This window comes from Lepisosteus oculatus, chromosome 28, assembly GCF_040954835.1.
Source record: "Lepisosteus oculatus isolate fLepOcu1 chromosome 28, fLepOcu1.hap2, whole genome shotgun sequence".
In the NCBI taxonomy this organism is placed as follows: domain Eukaryota; kingdom Metazoa; phylum Chordata; class Actinopteri; order Semionotiformes; family Lepisosteidae; genus Lepisosteus; species Lepisosteus oculatus.
The window spans coordinates 6,537,271-6,553,672 of record NC_090723.1 but is presented as its reverse complement, the minus strand read 5'-3'; the positions used below and the strand labels follow the sequence as shown (position 1 = coordinate 6,553,672).

The 16,402-nt window shown below is 51.5% G+C and overlaps 1 protein-coding gene across 6 annotated transcripts in view; it reads right to left on the bottom strand.

Moving 5' to 3' along the window:
* raraa (retinoic acid receptor, alpha a) overlaps window positions 1–16,402 on the bottom strand; it is a 157,418-nt gene that overhangs the window by 30,200 nt on the left and 110,816 nt on the right. The window lies entirely within an intron of this gene.

The following is a 16,402-nucleotide window of genomic DNA, read 5'->3' as shown; positions in this document are numbered from 1 at the left end:
GGGGAGACTGTAGGCGGGAGTCCGGATGGAAAGCTACATCGTTCCGAAGCCTCCCTCCCCCTGAACAGTGCCTGGGCTCCAACACCCCTAATGAAGACGCCAAGGCTCTCAGGGCACTCACAGGGAGATCAAACAGTCCCGCGCAGGCCAGGTCAAGGAATCGGGTTATTAGTCATGTTCTGGCAAGGAGATCAAGCCAAAGGATCCCTTTGTGCATAGCAGGAGAGACACCACTACCCCTGCAACTGCTCAGCAGCCAGATATTCCCATGCACAAAGAACGTGCTGCGCTCTCATAATCTTCAGATTTACATTTCTTTTACACATTGCCCCTGTCACAGTCGGCACTTTAATTCAGCTGTAGGGGCGAGTGACTCTAAACAGCTTCCATCGCTCTCAGCACCCTGGAGTATATAAAAAAAAAAATCCCTGCTTTGAGGTTGTGGGGCTCAGCTTGGGCAACCTCTGTCCGGCCTGAGTGCACACGGTCACCACTAGGGGGTGCTGTGGCACAGAGAGGCAGCAGTTCTCCCTTACAAGCCCATGCCTGCTTGGGGCAGCCCAGGTGACTCCTACAAGGATCTTGAGCTTGTAAAAGAAGCCTCTAAACGCTCAGCTGGCTGATCCATCTTATCAGGCACGAGCTGCATTTCTATACAGCACCACCCATTCATGGGCTTCAGTGTATCCAGATGCCTGCGGAATTGGGACCCACACAAACCACAGGGTGGGCGCCCCCTACTGGCCCCTCCAATATCTCTTCCACCAGCAACCTTAGTTGTTCCCAAGAGGTCTCCTTGTCCAGGTACTGACCAGGCTCAAGCTGCTGAGCTCCAGTGAGCTGCCGGTTTTGAGCTGCAGGGTGACATAGCTGCGGTGTAGCTCGTTCCAGACTCCCACAAACGTTTAGGTAAAGACGCGCCTCCTCCTCTGTTTTCCACGCAGAATTTGTGTTTGCGTTTCACTGCTCACGCCGACGAAACCCGCTGGGTTGAATCGTCACCACCTTCGCTTGGACGATTCTGAACCCTTGTGTCAGGCCCCCCCGTAGTCCCCTCTGTGTACAACTGAAAACAGTCGGTTCTTCCCGGCTCTGGCTGAAGGACAGGCCTTTGAGAACGGCCTGGACTCGCCCTACTAGCTCGGTCTTCAATAAGATACGATAACCGAAAGGGGAGCTGCTCCAGGGCTCGCCTGGCACTACAGCAAAACCCCTGCTAAGTCCGTGACAAGAGGGCTGCACAGCTTCACGCGAGGAGGCTTCAGCTGACAGCGCAGCAGAGAGCATTTTAGGGAGCTGTCCCGTGAGCGATCCCCTCACTACGACAGATTACACCAGCTCCCGGCCGCAAGCGCGCAGGAAACCAACAGGAACTGTGCGGCACCAGGTCGCTGGGGTTCAAACACCGACTCATTTTCCTTTCTCTTAAATTGTGTGCCATTATGCAAATCTAGCACAGATCAGATGGGTGGATGCAGTCCTTCTGCAGACACAACCCCCCTCTCTCTCGCAGAGTGGCACACCGCCTGCACAGCGCTCCTACATCTCTCCCAGGCGTGGGAGAGATTGCTCTAATTGAGTGTGCCTGGAGCAGTGTCACAAACACATTGGGATGTAAGGTGGCCTGAAGGTTTGAGGGAAGCTTTCAAAAGCACAGCGACACAAGAGTATCTTGCATCTGAGACCAAATACAGGACTACAGCAGCGAAACTCGGTCCGACGCGGTTTAAAGACATGCAGGACAGGCTTTGAATATACCGCTGCTCTCTGGAGGAAAAGCGACTGCATTCTCTCCAACAGAAAATGCTTCTTTTTTTTTTGCTGACCAAGATAAATCCTTTTACTCAAAATAATCCGCTCAGCACTCTGTAATCCACAGGGCTACAGGCAGGTATTTCAATGTGCTTATTTTGTTTGGGGAAAGTATTGATCAGATGTGATATGGAATTCCAGTGATTTTGCATATAAATTGAAATTTATATGAATTGACAGATCTGGTTTTCAAATAGCTTTCCATTTATTTTTTTTATTTTTTTTGGGGGGGAGGGCAAACAAGATTCAAAATAGGCTAAGACTATAAAGAATGAGTCTTTATCCAAATCTTCCACCTCCCTGTCTTTAGAAATTAAGACATCGTGCTTTTGCACTTCTAAATGCAAGTGTGGAAATAGCCCAGTTACTCGAGAAAGGTCTCATTAGATTGTCAATGACAAAAGAAATGACAACAGCACGTATTTTGTTTTTTTAAACGTGAAACTGAGGAGCAGCATACAGCGGTATCGGTGACACAGAGCTTTCACACGGAGCGTTCTCCGACACTCCTGCTGGGATCTTCCGATCTCGTTGGGAAAGGGAGATCTCCGACCTCCGGTTCTTATCCCTCAGCACTCTCGACTGCGGCACCACCGATTCCCCAAAGGGGCTCTTTGAAGGCCCAGCTGCAGGCCTGTGTGTGGCAGTGACGATGCTTCAGCTGGCTCAGCCAGGCTGGGGAGGCCCAGGGCTGCAGCAGGAAACCCTGGGACACTCCTCAGGCTCGCTGACATCTCAACTGCACCTCCTCCCCAGCGAGCCCACAGCCATGGGCTCCACGAGCTTTCAGGCCCCTGCATCCTCTCTCCATCGCCTTCCTTCCTCCAGTCGTCAGCAGCTCGGGCCCCCCCCCCATCCGAGCGCCCCCTGAGCCGGGCAACTGTCCAAAACACTTCTCCCCGAGGCGCGAGACCCCCACTGCGCCCCGCCTCCCCCACCCCCAAACGAATCTCCACATCGCCCTGGAGCTTGATCAGCAGAACAGCTCGCAGGCCACCCAAAAAATGATGCAGGACAGCGCAGAGGAATCTCTTCGCTCGCACACAATGGAAACTCGACCCGGCACGGTGGAAACCGAGCACGTCGCGGATCGGTGCCAACCGAAACCGCGCCAGCCTCCGGAGCCCGAATCCGCCCGGCGCCCGTCTCGTCCTCCTCCCCCGTCGGAGACCCGGCGCTTCGGGAGGCGCAACACCGCCAAGAGCACACAAAGGAGCTTCACAGCCACTTCTGTAACCCAACACTGCCCATCACCCTGGAGCACCGTCACACCGCCCGTGCGCAAGACACTCGCTCTTTTGTTCGGGACGAGCGGCATTCGTCCGCGCCTGCACGTCTGCGCGCGGAGGTCTGGCAGGTGCCCGCGGCGAGGCGCGACCGTCATACCTCTGGCGGCGATTCCGGGCAGAGCGCAGGAGTCGAGTCAGGACAGGCAGGGGTGCAAGATCCTGATTTCCTGCCTGCCTGCCTGCTTGCCTGCCTAAGGTCATGAAGCGAAGGGGAGCCGTCAGCAGAAGAGCAGACCAGAGAAGTGCGAGACAGCAGGCGTGACGTTACTCCAATTAGGAGCTGCCAGGGTCAGGGGTTTTAAATTGGGGTGTGCAGGGAGAGATCGGCTCGCCATTTACAAAGGTGCAACGTGCTGGAGGTCCACCAGCACTTTCTCCGACTGTATGAGCTGGCCCACTCTGCTGAGCCTTTGTTTTCAACAGCCTCTAGCACACTGTCAACCTGAGGAGCAACGAGTCTCTGGTTGACGTCACTGCAAGCCCACAGGTGCCCAGTGGCACCAGTTCAGTGACCCTGGACCAAAGTAGCAGAAACACAAGCCTTTCAGCATTTTAAAGCTTGGGCTTTATTAAACTACTACAGGGGACAACAGAATTTATAACAAACTAGTCCATCCAGTTCCTTAATTCTATTTCTGCAGTCATGCTTTAAGAAATATGTCAGATCAACAAACGTGCTACTCTCAAATCAGCAGTGTTTTTGTTTATCAAGGGAGGCATCACTGTACATATTTTCTCATGCTGCAGACATGTCCTCAAAGCTGCAGACAGCTGCTGCCAGCTAAGGTCTGCATCCAAACCACATTTCTAATTAAAATCCCCTTTTCTGGTTGTTTAGGGCATTTAAAGCAATGCAACCGCATGGCCTTTTCCGTTCATTCTTCAAGCCACGCACTGATGATCTCAGTTTGTCAAGGAAAAAAAAACCAGCAGACTGAAAACCACAACTGGGTGACAAACTGGTCAAAGATCCACAGCTCCCGCCAAGAGGGGAAGAGATTTTAAATAGGTCCTACAGAACTAACCAGATCTCCCCGAGAAACACATGCAGGAGGAAAACTATAAAAACGGCCAAGGGGAAAGTTCTGTGAACCCTTGGCCAAGATAGCAGATGAAAGCACAGTGCTCCTAAAGATCTGCAACGTCCCCAGACCGCACCCTGAACTCAGCTTCTGCTGGGGAGAGAGCTTTTTTTAACGTCCTTTCATCTGTGGGCTGAGCAAGAGCGAAAGCAGGAAAGTCAGTTCCGAGACTGTGTACACTAACGTTGTGGCCACAGCCCCTATTTTTCACACTTTCGTCATGCGAAACTGTCTCTCTTTTGAGTGCAGGTTTATTTTGTGCAGCAGTTACACCGGAGACCCTCTCCATCGAAAACGTACCGATTCACTAGCGAAGATGGAAGAGAGCTCATGACGCACTGGCAGGGTGGAGCCGACTGTACTGCACGTCGCTGTCTGCCCCTGGAGCTTCTGCCCCTCTGCTCAGCTGTCTGATCTGAGCGAGCATGGCGGGTGTCTCTGGTCTCCGCCTGAGGTGATCTGAGACCACGTGGGCAGGTGTGCCCGTCTCACGAACAGTAAGATCCGCCCCACTCATACCAGCACACTCTCCCCATAAGGTCAACAGACAAGTGCGTCATTAACAAACAGCTGGACACCGAACCCAAGACCACCACTCCAACATAAGAGCCCTGGCTCACAGACACATGGCACCCATCGAGGCATGTGGACACCCCGAGAGGGTACAGCTGGCACAGATTTCTGAGTTTAAAAAAAAAAGAAGGGAGAAAAAAGTAAGGCAAAGGTCAAAATACAAAGTAAAAACAGAAACTGAGATGGTTTTCAGCTATCAGGTTCCCTGGCCAGGAGATTCATTTAGGTTTATTTTTAGACTGATTTAACCTCTGGCCTATTTTATACCTTTACTTTTAATAACTCCATGACGCACGGGCCCTGAGCCAAGAATAAAGGAAATAAAAAAGCATTCTATTGTATTTTGTGCAGCACTGAATCCGTTCTTATCTGGTTTTCATCATCAGTGCTTTTCCATTCACCTCTCAACCCTTTCACTCCCGGATCGGAAAAGTAAACCTGTTCCTCGTAAATAATCCTGCCTTTAAAGCTCATTTCCTCCTCCCCAAAAAAAAGCAGGAGGACCTTTGTCTTTCAGAGAGATTTTCGTTAAATGGCTTTCTGATGCAGCTCTGAACAACAAACGCTCAAGTCCCGACTAGAACTGTATACACTGCACCTTTAATAGGCCAAAACCCTCCTTAAACAATAAATACTACACTACCAAACAAGCACAAGCCCCCTTCTCTAGACACCATGTAATGAGAGTCGACAAAGGGGATTTTTAATTTTTTTTCCCCAGTTTTCCAGGCAAACACATGTTGAAATTCTAAGCAGCCGACTCTGTATGCCCGAGGTCTCCAATCCTACTCCTGGAGGACCGGCGCAGGCTCCAGGCATGTCTCTGCAGGCTTTTCAGGCCTCTCAGAGTGCCCAAAGATCCCGGAGAAGCTGTAAAACAGACCCAATCCTGTCGATAAAGGGCTGATTGAGGTCAATTCAAACCCAGCTAGACTGAAAACGCTGAAACCCTCCAGGATTGGGGATTCCCACTGTACGCCTGCCTAAGCAACTTTTCTAAGTACCGAAAAGGCGTACCAAGTCTCTGTCATTGATGATCTGCCCGATACTGAATTGAAGAAAAACTGCACTGTACAACCAACTGAGTGTAGATCAGAGGGGAGGACCTCCTGATGTGTATTTGCAGAGCTCCCCTGAAGGAGAACTGGACTTCAGATTGCTTCCTGTACTACAGATAGGGATCAGGGTCTCCCTCCCTCTCAGTGCTGAGCCTCACGCAAGAGGAAGTGCTTCAGAGCCGCCCAGGGTAGAAGGGCTTAGGACTCAGACAGGCCGGGGGGGGGGGCACCCTCTGTGCGCATGCAACGCTACAGGCACACCGACACCACTTCCAGCACACGTTCAACAGGGTGTCTTGTGCTGTCCTACAAGAGAGAGCCCCATCCGAACAGGACTGCCGCCCTGCTATCAGCCATTAGCACGAGGAGTTTTTGTGACACATGCAGGAAAGCAGCACTCTTATGGTTAGGGGTTAGGGGGTAACACCACTGTCTGGCTGCAGAGGTGGTGTGCATGGCACAGGAGCAGAGGCTGCAAGCACAAACAGGAAAACGATATGGCATGTGTACTCTACACAGCTTTGTAGAGCAGCACACTTCACAAGCAACCCAGCTGCAAATTAATTTCTTGCATGAAAAATGATCAATTAAGACTGTTAAGCTGCAGTTCGACAGGCAGGAATTACAGGGAAGGAGTCCTGCTGTGTGGCGGATGGTCTCGTTCCGCCACCATTACTACAGCGCCGATGAGCTTTTCCCGTGGCTGCAGGGCCAGTGGGTTGCTCCGGGGCCTGTGTTTTGCACCGAGTCTGGGAGGGCAGGAGCTGGCGCTGCAGGAGTCCCGGGCTTCGCCCCAGGAAAGAGGCAGGTGCCGGGCTCCTACCACCCAGCCAGCAGGGCCCTGCCGGTGCCAGGCCACTGTGCTGCGCTCTGTGATGTTCCTGTGCGCGTTACAAGCTTGCCCGGAGAGCGAGCTTTGAACAAGCAGCCCCCCACCCCTCCTCCTCCCACTGGGGGGGCTCAGCTGCCAGAACAGGTTTCAGGCCCGCTGGCTCCCACTTTTATGGCACATTTTATTACCTTTCTCCTTTTCTTCCTTTCCTTTTTTCTTTACTGTTTTATTACAGGCTCTCCCCCTCTCTCCATCCCGCCTCCTCCCCTCCCTGCTTTCCAGTGTCTCTGCAGGCTGGCCATTAGCACAGCCCCCCCTCTCCTGGCAGCAGGCAGGTGAGCAGGGGGGGGGGGTCGGGCTCTAAAAGCGCGAAAGGAAGCCACAGGGACACTCGTCTCCTTCACACCTCCGAGGGCCTGCTGGAAAGAGGTGACGGGGGCAAGGTCGCAGGCAGCAGGGCTGCAGCTCGGGACGTGCCAAGTCCTGGACTCACTCCCAGAGGCAGTGACTGTGGCGGGGTGGGGCCGGGGGGTCTCTCCTGGTCACGGATCCACGCTCTGCGCACAGAGGCGCGCCGAGCCCAGCCTCTGATGAACTGCACAGGAAATCCTGCGTGTTCGAGCCTTCAACGTCTCCCTCCTTCCTTTGATCTGAGCACAGCCTGGCCAGCAACGAGGAGAGATCGCGCCTCGAGCGCCTCTCGCGCAGAAATGACACGCCACCTTTGCGGAAATGGTTTTTTTTTTGTTCAGGCCTTCTAAAGAAACCAGAAAGGAGTGTGTTGGGGAAAGGCTGATAAACCACTGTGAGCCTCCAACACATCACCTTTGTGTAAACAGTAGTACAACACAATGAAACCGCCGAGAAGGTTTTTTCATAAAGCCGTCATGTGTGAACATGAGGATCCTGGCTCTGGGCCCGGAGGCCAGGGGGAAACCCGCTCCATCACTGCTCCCTCCGGCCTGCAGGGCAGACTTCCGCTGAATTCAATAGTGGCCCGGATTTCTACGTCTTCGGCTTACCATTTGTCCCCCCCAGCTTACAGCACATACCACAGCAGATAACACGATTAAAAACCAATGCAGATGCAACTCCTGATCTGTTGGAGACCAACACAGCAACGCCATGCCAGGACACTTTCATGCACTGTGGACAAAGCAGTATCTGGACACCCCCCCCTCTTTCCCTGCGAACCTGCAGCGCATCCCAGTGAGCCAAGACTGCACCTAGGTTCTATGCAACTGGTTTGACCCGAATCTTTCACCTATATTTAAAAAGCCCTGTTTAAGCCGTGAGTCAACCCTTTATTTTTTTTAATGGCTGCATTAAATTGGGTTCAAACTGGGTTCAATTCCAGCATGTTTTATTTGTGTGCGTGCGTTTCTGCAGGGTAATCCAGTCTCTTTCCACCCCCAATGTCAAGCAGGTAAGGTCCAAACGATTTCTCTAAACTGACCCTTTCCAGGGCAGAGAGGCGATTCATCCTGAGAGGGCTTGCTCCCAATACAAGCAGCACTGGCCAGGGGACTACAGAGACACGGGACCAGGTGAGCACACGACGCCGAATGACTTCCTGTCATTCACAGCCTTTCAGGAGTCCTGGTCTCGGGTGTATTTACAAACAGAACAGATACAGAGTCCAAATCTGAGCAGCGGCAGGGATGAAGCTGCCTTCCTGCTTGCACACTGTACACTGACAGGATTATGCGACTCTAGCCTAGAGAGGTGCTGTGCCTCTCTAAGCCATCTGGATGTAAAACCCTCATTAAATACCAAGAAAAGGACAAAAAAAAAATCAAAGAATACTGGGACTATCACCCAGTTACACGGGAATCAGACCCCGAGGTCCAACTCCGATACCGGCCAAACCAACAAGCGAAAACACTAGGGCAAACAAGAAAACGGCCTGCCGGGGGAGGAAGAGGAAGCTCATCAAACGATTGCTGGCACGTTTTCCCTCTTCCACACGGATTCGCAGCAACGCAACACAATAAAAATAACCGGCACAGGAGCCCAACAACGCCTGCACCAGCCCTGGGAACAATCCACCTGCAGGAATGGACAGAGAAGCCTCTCATTCCGACGCCACTTCCACAGCAAGAAGCTGTGAACATTTCAGACCCGAGCTCTTTCTCACCTCAGCCCGGCCCGGGCTGCCAGGGCCCGCGTCGGAGCACATGTGCGCGGTGAGGTCAAGACCACTTGCTGCAAGGGCAGCCTCAGATCCCACCCCTCCACCCTCTGTAGGGAACAGCGAGCCGGTGACAGCGGCCTAGTCCTGTTTATGCTCCTGCTTTGCTTTCTTCATCAAAGCAGGCTTTGCAAAGTAAATCGACTCTTGTTTAGGGATTTAGAAGCAACAACCTCTCTCTCTCCTGTACTGCATTCTATGAAGTGTCCTCTACTAATTCCTGCACAAACAAGCTGTGACACGAAACGAAAAAAAAAGGGCTTGCTTGCAGCTTCCTGCCCCCCTAGACTCCAGCAGCAGTGACACCCAATCCAGTGCAATCAATCCCGTCAATCCAGCACTGGGGGGGGACTTCGGAGCAGCAGGTCACCCCCAGCCTTCGCCAGGGAGACAACACTGACAGCACCAGCAGCCTGTCAATGCCAAGACTGTCATCTCCGTCACTCTCGGGAGGCCTCGTTAGGAACTTTCAATTAGCCACGAGGGTCTCACGGCGGCTCTGGAACAGGAGGGCGTGCGTCTCTCCCATTGCTCCCCTGCAGGTACAGTACAGTACACCGCCAGAACCCTTGTCACAATGAGAAGCATTCCTCAGCAACAGACTGGGTTATTAATGCTACCCTGAAGGAGAAACTGCTCCTGCTTAACTGGACTCTCATACGCTGATCTCAGGAAGAGACGGTACATCACTGCCTTCAGAGCTAGCGTGCATGGGTAGTTACAACAACTGAATCTGACCCACAAGACAGAACCCATTCGTGAGCGGAGAGCTTGCAGGTTTCTGAGCATTCACAACCCCCCTCCTACATCCTACACCCCCCCGTTACCGGCATAGTGTTGTGGTGTTTATCCGCTGTATAATCTCTCTCTGCGCGGCGGCTCTGAGGAGACCCACGGTGCCTGAAGAGGGAACAGGCTTCCCTTAAGCCCCGAGACTGCCGAACAAATCCACTCGGAAGGTGATACAGACAATCACTTGTTGAAAACAGTTATCTCCCCCTTAAGCACTGAGCCACTTAAAATGCTGGCTTGGCGGCACTACTTGTGCCTACATGTGAGGAACCTGGAGGGTCTCCCCCAGTTTGTGTGGGTCTGTGCTGCATGCTGTAGCTTCTCAATGGCATGTAGGTTTGAAAGGCTACTGGAAACTGAACAATATTGATCATTTAGTTACTGGCATTTTTGGTATTGGCAGTACAAGCAATGCTGGCTACAGAACTAGAGAGAAACAGAACCAAATAACCTCTAATTTCCTTTCAGACGATGGTAAAGACTTCCAGCCCATTACTGTATACTTCTATGGAACTTGCTACATGAATAAATCAAAGGGATTGGGATTTTCCTATGGCGCTTGCATGTGCATACGAGCTCCTGAACAATCGACTGAGTTTCTGGCAGATCTAGATCCGCCCAATCAGAATGTCTCCCAGGAAGGAGAGGAAAATGCACAACATTCTGCGAATGAACAGCGTCTTGAGGACCCTAACAGTGTTAAGCGCTACCCTTCTTCAGCGGGCGTCTATGACGCCTTGTTCCAAGGTGCCGCGGGACACCCCCTGTCGCAGGACAGGACTCCGTGAAGGACGTTTAACGAGCCCAACTGCAAGCGCGCTCGTCTGCCACCGCTGTGCCCCCGTGCAGACAGGCAGGCGCTGCCGGATGCCATACAGCAGGCTGCCCCGTTTCAATAAAACCCATAAAACAAACACAGGCAGCTTTCACTGCTTTTCCATGTACTGTAAAACAGCACAGCTACTACCAGTGTTCTCACTGTTTTGTCCAAAGTTCAAATTCCACCTCCCTCCCTCCAAAATGACAATGCACATTTAGTCCAGACCAACAGGCTTGATCTTTTCTTCTTCCAGCCCCCCCTCCCCGCCACACACACACACTATCACCACTGCTTCCACAAGCATGGGAAACAATAAAATACCATCTGGTTTTCAGAGAGGACTTCCGCACTAAAATACCACATGAGTCAGATTCGGCTCCCAGTAACAAACCCTCAAATACCATTCGATTAAAGTCACCGAGCCGCTTGGCACAGGCGGGGGTAAGAGAGAACCGGCTCTGCCGGGTGAAGTCTGGGGGCAGGTGCAGATGCCAAAGGGCACACAAAGAAGAAGGGAAAAAAAAAAGAACCGTGCGCAGACGAGACGCCGCGCGGCCAGGTTCCTCCCGCTACAGGCGAGGGTCACATGATCGCTTCCCACAAAAAGGGCAGGCGGCCAGCACTCATCTGACCTGCTGTAAACTCTCCGCCTGCTCGTCAGCACTCCTTTTGCACAACACCTACAGGCCAAAGAAAACACAGCGTAACCCCTTCCTGTTTCTCCACTCCTCCTGCGTCTAAAGGCACGTCAGAGAGCTTGTTCCGATACACAGGGCTGACTGGGGGGGTTCGTTCAGCGTCCAGGGTTTTGGCTCACGTTTTGTTCTTCAAAATCTCCCATCGATGTCTGAAACGGGAGGCGGCTGGGATGGTACTCCCTCGGGTACCGCTGCCCGGGCCGCGGAGCTGAGCCCCCCCACCCCCACCGCCGCCAGCGACCGTACCCGCAGGACGCAACGGGCCGACCAGCGAGGCGACGACCCCACGACCAAAAACGCTTGGTTTCCCGCTCGCTGGTGCGTGCTCTCTCTGCCCAGGCGGGTCTCATCGTATCGGCACACATACGCCCCCCCCCCACTCAAAGGACAACAGGCCAAAGCCCTGACCTCAAACCACAGCTGTAGGCCTCGGAGCCTCGCGGGCGCCCAGCTGCAAGCAGTGGGGGGGAACCCCGGATGGGGACGCAATTTTCCTCTGCAGGGCGATGTCGGGGGGGGGGGGCTTAATGGTGGGGGTGGCATGTGACCCCTCAGGATGGGAACCCTCCTGTCACCCAGCAGGACTCTGGGCCTGAGGGTCACGGGTTCAAACCCCCAGCAGGACGCTGCCTTGGCTTGCTCTTGTCCACACCCTGCTGTACAAATTGGCCGCCACTCTAAATGAGAACCCGCTCCCCGTTGGGTTAAGGGATTACAATGGGGAACACATAACATGGATTCTTGCCCCACCATGCGACCCTGGGTGACACTCTGTTGCCCCATGGGATTCTGGCCCACCGAGAGCCCCCCCCTCACAAGCTCATCCTTCTTTCCCTTCTCCTCTGCCATCCTCGCCATGTGACCCCACGTGGGGTCAAAGGCCAACCCCTCCTACTCGCTCCCCATTCTGGCTCCAGGTCGGCTTCGCCTTGCTTAAAATAAGCGCTGGGGGCTCTGGGACACCCACCAGCAGAGAGCGGAAGAAAAGTCGCTATTTGAGTGCCCCACAGACTTTCACAGTGCGCACGGATCTTTGGGAACTCCAGTGGCACTAGTCGTTAAGATTTTTGCATATTTCACACGGCATTTGGGTTATTAATGGAACATGCGCTGGAAATTTCCTTAGGCAAATCCTACCCACCCCGATCTTCAACTGGTACACGTCGCAGAAAAGGCAAAACGAATCTGATTTCCTCCAAGCACTCTTATTGTTCCATGTGGTCTCCCCGCGCCGCACCAGAACACCCAGACCGCACACCCCCAAGTACAAGCGCGGACGAGACAAAGCAAGGGACAGCTGCTGGCGAAGACTCGCCCCCTGTCCACCGCAGGAAACACAATCTCCGGAGTGGACAGGTGTGCAGCTCCCCTGTGGGAGCATGAAGCCAACAGCCCTTGATCACCTCTGCTTGCTAACTCTGCAGGCTGGATGGTATTCAATGCGCCGGGGCTCTTATCGGCAGACACAAACACACGGTCACATGCTGTTTATTTTGACGGTCCGCAGGTTACTTGAGCAGGAAACAGAGGATGTGGCAATTCAGCAGATCCAGTGAATGAGAAGCGTTCATCTCCTCTCAATCCCTAAACGAGGGTCAATTTCACTTGCAAAAGCCTGCTTTGATGAACAAAAGCCCAGGGAGGGTAGGAAAATGGCCTGCCTGTCAGGGATTCATTGTTCCTGAAGGACAATGGGGGAACTGAAGGAGGCAGGGGGGCAGCAGAGAGGGGGGGATTCTTGAAGACAGATTTCATTTTAGTATATATAAAAAAAAATTACTTTTGCTTTCAATACGGGCTGATGAGAATCCTGCATGGTGTATGGCGGAGCACAGCACAAGACACAGTCGGGCCCGGAGACAAATGGCTGAGGTCTACATCAGGAGAGCTCTGGAGCCCCTCTTAACGATGCGTTGTGTGTTTTACACAAGCACAGGCAGAACTGCAGAGCATCCAGAGCCATGTGCCAGGCAGCAGAGATACGAGCGCTTATGTGAGCTGGGAGTGACTGTTCTTCAGCGCCTTCGGTGTTCCTGCCAGCGGGGCGATTCTCGAAGCCAGACTCCTTTCCGTTTGTTTGTTTTTTTAATCAAATGTCATTGTAAATATTTTTAGAGGCACAAACCGAGCTAAAATCTTTTTCTTGAACTGGAGTTTCGTTTTCAGCCACTCAAGTTTAGCAGCCAATGAGCTGGCGTAAAAAACTAATTTGCCTTGAGGGATGTCTTCAAACTGCATTAAGCTGATTTCATCCTTTAGGCAAGGAATAATCAGACAACAGGGTCGTCAGACAGAGCCTGTAGCTTTAGTTTGCATGACCTTCACTGAAGACACCTTCAGCGGAAGGTGCTGTTTGCTCTTCTTTTCACCTCTTGGAGAGAGACACACACATGAATGCTGCAGCCATTAGTTTAAGTGACTGATCTCTCAAAGGACAGGGGAACTAAGCATTAGAGCAAATAATTAATCAAAACAAGCTTATACAGCCCTGAAATGGCTGCATGCCCAAACAAATGCTGGAGACACAATACCTTTCTACATCTTGCAAGAGGCTAAAGGATCAGATCCTGCACTTTATTTGAAAAGACAAAAAATGGTCTCTCTTCCATCTGGTGAGAGGTAATATATTTTAACCTACTCTTAAGTCTAATTCCCCCCTCCCCCAAGTATGACAGAACCAGCTGTGTGGGTACTTTCCCCATAAGTAAATCAAGTTTTTTTTCTTTAAAAATCAACGCTGCAGATGGTTATGTAGTTTACCTCGTGCTACAAATTTGCATTGGGGCTACAGATGAATGGAAATGCTTTAGGCTGGTTTCTTTCCACTGCTGTCGTGTTGTGATCTAGACGTAACTTAACCTCCCCAAGTGAAAGGCACAGAGAGAGGTGCCTTGTTAAAAGAGCCACCAGCAATATTTAAGCTCAGCCTTGGTGTGGTGATAACTACCCACCCTTAACACACAGACTCCTCAGCTAGACACCACCTGTGTTGAAACTGCTCTCCTCTCCTAACCTACACCTCCAGAAACACATGCATTTCAGCAAAGACACATGGCCAAGAGTTTCCCCACTATTAAGGAGAAAATGATGTGCAGTCACTGGTCCCAATCACTTTTCATATGAAGACACTGCATTCCTCTCTATATTAAGGCATACGGGGACATGCATGTGCTTTTGATATCTGATTTTTATGACACTGTAGAAGAAGCACTAATGAGGCCATTATATTCCTGGAAGACCCCCCTTTTCAACAATAAAAAATAAAAATTAGAGGGTACCACCCCAGAACCAGAATTCAACCTATACTTAAACTAACCTCAGCACAGTTCGCAGAAGAAGCTTGATTGTTCCAACATAAAATTGTCTCTAAACCAGCGCACCCAGTACACATCACGACTCTATTCCAGCATCCTCGTCTGGCATTTTTACAATGCCTGAAAATGATGAATGAGTTGTAAATACAATCATCTGGAATTCTCCCGCCTGAGATGTAATACCCCAGCCTTGAGCTGTGTCTGATGCATTAAAAAAGCATTACTCTGAGCACAGCAGATAAATGCAAAACCGCTTCAGATAGCAATGACCGGCAGAGGCGAGTGCTTCGCAGTAAGTCGCTCGCCGGTAAGGGTTGAGAAACGACTTAGGCAACAACACCCCCCCGGAAAACAATGACTGAATAAAAGAAGCACAAATTAAAAACAAAAAGTTAGCTTCTTCCCCGAAGAGAGAAGTCCGGCCGCGAGTGATTCTGGACTCGCAGGCCGAGCTGTCCAGCCTCGACAACAGGCTCCCGATGTCGCCTTCCCCGGAGGTGCAGCACGTCGCGCAGCCTTAGTCCGGCGATTTCTACTGTCCCTTCTTCCGCTTCTTATAGGGCTTATATGCACAAATGATCACCAGAATTCAGTTATTAGAAAAGTCTAATGAAAATATCAGATAAAATAGCGGGCGACCCCGAAACACGATCCAACGAATGTCCCTCCTGACTCTGGACACGACGGTTTGACGACACGGACCGATTATGGGTCTTTGAGTGCAAAAACGACAACGATGATGACCTTTTCTTCTTGTCTTCTGTCGAGTACAAACTTCGTATTCGACAGCAGCGTTTAGATATAACGCTTTTTTTTACAAAAAAAAATCGTGAACGATCGGTTTAGAAATGATGACATCCCCGTCGCCCTGTCTACCTTCGTTAAACCACGAAAGGCGCGTCGTTCAATACGCTAGTTTGGCACAAACTGCGATGACTAACGATTTAGGGAGGAAAAATTCTTTCCTGCGTCCGGAAGAAACAAGTTTCGGAAAGGGACTAGAAACAGAAAATCTGTTTCCAAAAAAAAACTCGCTTACCAACAGCTGCTCGGCCCATAATTGTTCTTACTTGGCATTCAACCGGTTTTAAAAAGCCCTGCACTTAAATTCAAATATACATTTACTGTGCCGCGCAATTCTAAAGATTTTCGCCTTCTTAAGCACAGCAAGTACCCACAAAAACAGTCAATCTGTGGAAATGTAAAAGCAGCGCGTCCTGTATTATCCACAAAAACCTCCGTTACAATGCAATTTAACAAAGGTGCCTCCGCAAATGAGCTCAGTGTCCTATGCATTGAAACACAGCATTGCAAGCACGTTTCTGTTCGCTCTTTTGGAAATGTTACTGCACAGTTACTGTTACAACTCGCTACATGTACTGTAGGCCGGGAAAAAAAAGACAAAACCCGTAGTCGCGTATGTAGAGCGCCGGGCTGGCCGGGGGCTACAGCGGTAAAGCCCTCTGTAATGGTGATTACTACAGCCGTCCAAACGGTTTGTGCTTGAAGCACAACCATCGAGAGGGTATAGATGCAATAAGCTATTGACCAAATAAAACATGTTTAGGTGAAAACACACAGAGGAGGTGTAGCAAACGCGCACGCAAGGGTCTCCACGTTCACACGGCGAGGAAAGCCGGCAGACGCCGAGGTGGTTTAACAGAAGCCAACACGCTAGTAAGGAGCTCGTTCGGAAAGGACAACATGAGACATTGCAAGCGAAACACAAACACCGAGAAGGTCACTCAAGCAGCGCCTTAAATCACAGCACCTGCGCTCGCTCTCTCTCTCACACACAATCGGGGCCGCGCTAATTTAAACTCGTTGACGAGCCTGCCGTAATTACACGAAGCGGCCGGGATACAGATCGATCCAGACCAGTGAAATTGCACCGTAGGCGGAAGCCCACAGAACGCGAGTTGGGCTACACGTAACACGCGA